At 41.8% G+C, this 5,796-nt stretch overlaps 1 long non-coding RNA gene across 1 annotated transcript; it reads left to right on the top strand.

The window, feature by feature from the left end:
• The first annotated feature begins 2,682 nt into the window (after positions 1 to 2,682).
• Positions 2,683 to 4,901, top strand: LOC129627149 (uncharacterized). The gene is made up of 3 exons (XR_008702448.1): positions 2,683 to 2,801; positions 3,014 to 3,272; positions 4,831 to 4,901. It is a non-coding gene; the product is annotated as an uncharacterized LOC129627149 (long non-coding RNA).
• The last annotated feature ends 895 nt before the right edge of the window (positions 4,902 to 5,796 follow it).

Here is a 5,796-nt window from a genome sequence, read left to right as displayed (position 1 = left end):
CTTCCTGCCCATCACCAACTCCCAGAGTTCACCCAAACTCATGTGCATCGAGTCGGTGATGCCATCCAGCCATCTCATCCTCTGTCGTCCCCTTCTCCTCCTGCCCCCAATCCTTCCCAGCATCAGGGTCTTTTCCAATGATTCAACTCTTCGCATGAGGTGGCCAAAATATTGGAGTTTCAGCCTCATTATCAGTCCTTCCAATGAACACCCAGGACTGATCTCCTTTAGAATGGACTGGTTTGGATCTCCTTGCAGTCCAAGGGACTCTCAAGAGTCTTCTCCAACACCACAGTTCAAAAGCATCAATTCTTCGGCACTCAGCTTTCTTCACAGTCCAACTCTCACACCCATACATGACCACTGGAAAAACCATAGCCTTGACTAGATGGATCTTTGTTGGCAAAGTAATATCTCTGCTTTTTAATATGCTATCTAGGTTGGTCATAACTTTCCTTCCAAGGAGTAAGCATCTTTTAATATCCCTCATATATGGACCCATAAGATCCTGTCTTTTTGCTCCTTGCATTAATTAAGCTTTATTAGTAATTACCTGGAGAAGGCAATGGCACCCCACTCCAGTACTGTTGTCTGGAAAACCCCATGGACAGAGGAGCTTGGTAGGCTGCAGTCTATGGGGTCGCTAAGAGTCGGACACGACTGAGCGACTTCACTTTCACTTTTCACTTTCACGCATTGGAGAAGGAAATGGCAACCCACTCCACTGTTCTTGCCTGGAGAATCCCAGGGACTGGGGAGCCTGGTGGGCTGCCGTCTATAGGGCCGCACAGAGTCCGACATGACTGAAGAGACTTAGCAGCAGCAGCAGCAGCAGTAATTACCTACTGATTATACTTTGTAACATGCCTTGAAATGAATCACTGGGGAGGATACATCAACTCATGCTGGGAGAACAGGTGGAGGTTGTTTCTCTCCGGGAGCCAGATGATGTCAGTGGAAAGTCCTAGGGTTGCTCTCCTCCCCTCCCCATGATTCTCGCGGTGTTCATTACCTCTGTGCTATAGATGTGGCAGTCACTAAGGCTAGCATCTGGCTAGTAGGGAGCAGGAATGACTGCCATGATGAGCAGCTGATGGAACATTTCTGCCCTTAAGCATCGCCTCCTCACTGTCTCCCTTGAAACCCCAGGGTTCACATATCAACATTCAAGTCCCCTGTCCACTCTCCTTACTGCATTTCCTGGTGATATAAAGGCAAAATCCTATCCTATCTAAGTTTTGGCTGATAGGGCAGTCAGCAACTGTTCTCTGATGCCTGGGACACATTACCTGAGAGACAATAGTTACACACTTTCACTCACTGGAAGGGACAAAAGCTGGACTAGTCTATCTTTTAGTCCTTGTACAACATTTATTCTTTACAAAGTAACCAATGCTCTGAAGATCTGTGATCTCAAACACAGAAATCCTAGATAACCCTGAAGTGCGACTAATGTATGAGAGACCCACATGCTAACTAACAGTTGATGGAAATAATGAAAGTGATAACATGGTGATTTTAAATAAATTGTTCAGACATATAGAAGGTAGGATGCTAACACGTAACAAGATCAAGAATCTTTAAAGAAAAACTAGGTAGAACTCTTAGGTCTGAAAAATATGTTTAAAATGAAACTTTGAGTTTAAAATAAAACTCAACAAATGAATACATACCAGGGTAGGTATAATTTATATTGGATGCTCTGTATTTAGCACTTCTGGATTCACTCTCCACAGTTATCTACCTTGTACTTATTCTATGATCTGTGCACTAAGGGAAAACCTTGCAAGGAACCCTCGTGCACTGTTGATGGGTGTGTAAATGACTACAGCCACTATGGAGAACAGTATGGAGGTTCCTTAAAAAACTAAAACTAGAGTTACTATATGACCCTGCAATCCCATTGCTGGGTATATATCTGGAGAAAACCATAATTTGAAAAGATATATGCAATCTGATGTCCATTGTAGCACAATTACAATAGCCAGGACATGGGAAGAACCAAACTGTCCATTGACAGATGAATGGATACAGAAGACATATGCTGCTGCTGCTGCTAAGTCGCTTCAGTCATGTCGGACTCTGTGCGACCCCATAGACGGCAGCCCATCAGGCTCTGCCATCCCTGGGATTCTCCAGGCAAGAGCCCTGGAGTGGGTTACCACTTCCTTCTCCAATGCATGAAAGTGAAAAGTGAAAGTGAAGGTGCTCAGTCATGTCTGACTCTTCGAGACCCCATGGACTGCAGCCCACCAGGCCCCTCCATCCATGGGATTTTTCCAGGCAAGAGTACTGGAGTGGGGTGCCATTGCCTTCTCTGCAGAAGATATATACACACACACACACACATCACATACATATATGCATATATAAATGAATATTATTCAGACATAAAAAAGAATGAAATAATGTTATTTGCAGTAACATGGATGGACCTAGAGATTATCATTCTAAGTGAGGTAAGCTAGACAGAAAAAGATAAGCATATGACATCGCTGGTGGTGGCGGTTTAGTTGCTCAGTCGTGTCCAACTCTGTGCAACCCCATGGACTGTAGCCCGCCAGGCTCCTCTGTCCATGGGATTCTCCAGGCAAGAATACTGGAGTGGGTTGTCATTCCCTTCCCCAGGGTATCTTCTTGGCCCAAGAATCAAACCCGGGTCTTCTGCATTACAGGCAGATTCTTTCCTGTCTGAGCCACCAGCGAACCCCAATCACAGTGCCTCAGCTGAGCCGTGTCTGAGTCCTTGTGACCCCATGGACTGTAGCCCATGAGTCTCCTCTGTCCATGGAATTCTCCAGGTGAGAATACTGGATTGGGTTGCCATGCTCTCGTCCAGGGGATCTTCCTGATCCAGGGTTTGAACCCAGGTCTCCTGCATTGCAGGTGGATTCTTTACCATCTGAGCCATGGGTCTTCCCTATCAATGTTGCTGATCTACAAATCAGGAAAAAGTCTGTATGTTCAAAAAGTAGAGACGTTAAATTGTAACTTTCACTTGCAATATGTTCAGTTTCTCCTTCTCAGAAGCTCTCAGAAGACAGATCCTTCACCACCACATTACAAGAAAGGGGCTTGAATGAAACAACAAAATCTTTGGAAAGCTCTTGGGTGGTGGCCTCTGCATGCTGACTGTAAGATGGAAGATACTGCAGTGAAGCTGGACTCCCTGATGTCGATGGGAACACAGAGAAATAGAGGCCAAGTGGCTGCACTTGACCATCAGAAACAAGTCACTGGGCCACAGTCTTTTGAGTGAACAGAGATCTCTGGTAAAGGCTATTTAATTATAAGTCCCTTAGAAATGAACCAGACAGGCTGGTGTATATTAGCAGGAAAGGATGTCTGGGAGCAGACATCTACCTAAACCTGGGTTCAGGCTTCTAACTCAGTTTCTAGAAATAAGTACAACCTTAAACCTCTGACTAGAGGATCTTGAACCTCTGATGATAATCCTGAAACTCTTTTTTTTTTTTTTAGTTGCAATTTTAATGTATTTTGTATAGCAAATCCTTGTTGGTTTATTATTTTAAATATAGCAACGTTTGCATGTCAATCCCAAACTCCCAATCTATTCCCCCCACGCCCCTCCACACACACTTTCCCCTTTGGTAACCGTATTACATCATCTCCAAGTCTCTGAGTCTGTTTCTGTTTTGTGAATAAGTTCATTGTATCATTTTTTAGATCCCATTTATAACCAATACCATATGATACTTGTCTTTGTGTGACTGACATCACTCAGGATGACAGTCTCTAGGTCCACATATGCTGCTGCCAGTGGCCTGACTGCCTTATGTTGATGACTGGGCACCTTTCCATGGTAGCCGTGCCCTCACCGCATTCCTCTGTCGATGGGCGTTAGGGTCGTTTCCGTGTCTTGGTGACTGTACACTGTGCCACAGAGAACACTGAGGCGTGCGTACGCTTTTGAACCAGGCCTTTCTCCAAACATATGCCCAGAAGTGGGATTTCTGGCAGCTCTAGTTTTAGTTTTTAAGGAGCTTCCCTGCTGTTCTCCATAGGGGCTGCACCAATGCACATTCCCGCCAGCAGCACAGGAGGGTTCTCCTGTTTCTACACCCTGTCTAAAATGTATTCTTTACAGATGTTTTTGATGATGGCCATTCCATCTGGTGTGAGGTAATACCTCATTATAGTTTTGATTTGCATCTCTCTAAAGAGAAGTGATGTTGAGAATCTTTTCATGTGCCTCTTGGCCATCTGTATGTCTTTTTTGGAGAAGAAAAAAAAAAAAATAAGGTCTTCTGCCCATTTATTGATTGGGTTTCTTGGTTTTTTGATATTGAGCCAGATGAGCTGTTTATAAATTTGGGAGTCTAATCCCTTTTTGATCACATAGTTTACAAATGTTTTCTACTATTCTGTGGGCTGTCTCTGCCTTTTTCTTATGTTTTCCTTTTGAATTTAATTTTAATCTAATCCCATTTAAATCTAATCTGTTTAATTTTGTCTTTATTTCCATCACTTTGGGAGATAGATCAAAAAAGATAATTACTCTGATTTATGTCAAAGAGTGTTCTGCCAATGTTTTTGTCTAAGAGTTTTATAGTATTCCACCTTACTTTTAGGTCTTTAATCCATTCTGAGTTTATTTTTGTGTACATTTTTAAAGAATGTCCCTGTTTAGTTTTTTTTTTTAAACATGTAGCTGTCCAGTATTCTGAAAACCATTTATTGAAAAGACATCTTTTCTCCACTGTATAGTCTTGCCTTCTTTGTCATAGATTAATTGACCATATGTGTGTGGGTTTATTTCTGGGCTTTCCATCCTATTTTATTGATCTATATTTCTGTTTTTTTGTGCAGTGCCATACTGTTTTGATGACTGTGGCTTTGTAGTATAGCCTGAAATCAGAGATCCTGAAACTCTGCTAAAGGTATATTAGGTGACTCTTTTGCCAAAGTCTCCTCAGAAAGATCAGTTCCTATCTGCTACAGTGACTTTGTACTAGAACTAGGGAAATGCTCAGACTCTCTGAGAGCGCATAGGTAATTACTCTGTACTACAGCTAACTCCTTGAGACCTGTGCTAGATTTTAGGCTACAGATAGAGTCTTAGACACTATGTACCTCAGTCTATGTAGTAGCAAAAAGCCTACCCCTTTATTTTGCCAGTTCTAGAAATTATTGTGCACGCACACACCTATATGTACACACACATTCTGAATAGATTATCTGGAATGACTCCTTCATTGATAACAGTTGACATCCAGACAGACAAGCACCAGGATGGGAGGAGATGATGAAAATCCTTGAGAGAATTGCAAACTTACCCACTGACAAGATGTACAGTCTCACTTAATTTGACTATTTGTTAAATTCAAATATAAGATGAGACTTTGAAATGACTATAAAGTATTACGTACATTAATCAGAGAATGCTTATTTTCACTGCCATTTCACATTTTATCTCTTTACTGGAGCAAATCAAAGAACCCATTTCATTCTACTATCACCCTATAAAATACTGTTTTCAATTCCCAAAGAATTAAATTAAATTCGAAAAGACAATCAGAAACACTTTACTCTCTTGTGTTAGGGTTTGCAGTATATCTTTGCTATTATATCTTTTTTTTTTTTTTTTTTGGTTAAGTTTCTCCTCTTTCACATAAAAAGTCAGGAGGGCTGTCATGATTTTTGAGTCAAACAAACTGTTCTGATCACAGAAGTGGAGGCGGTAACAATTACGTCTAATGTAAATGTATTATCTTACTTCCCTTATCCCCCAATAAAGGATATACAAGCACAGCATTTTAGGTTTCAGCTGGGAGC

The sequence above is a fragment of the Bubalus kerabau genome, chromosome 14 (genome assembly GCF_029407905.1).
Source record: "Bubalus kerabau isolate K-KA32 ecotype Philippines breed swamp buffalo chromosome 14, PCC_UOA_SB_1v2, whole genome shotgun sequence".
Lineage (NCBI taxonomy): Eukaryota > Metazoa > Chordata > Mammalia > Artiodactyla > Bovidae > Bubalus > Bubalus kerabau.
The sequence above is the reverse complement of the archived record's forward strand: the minus strand, read 5'-3'. Positions and strand labels throughout refer to the sequence as shown.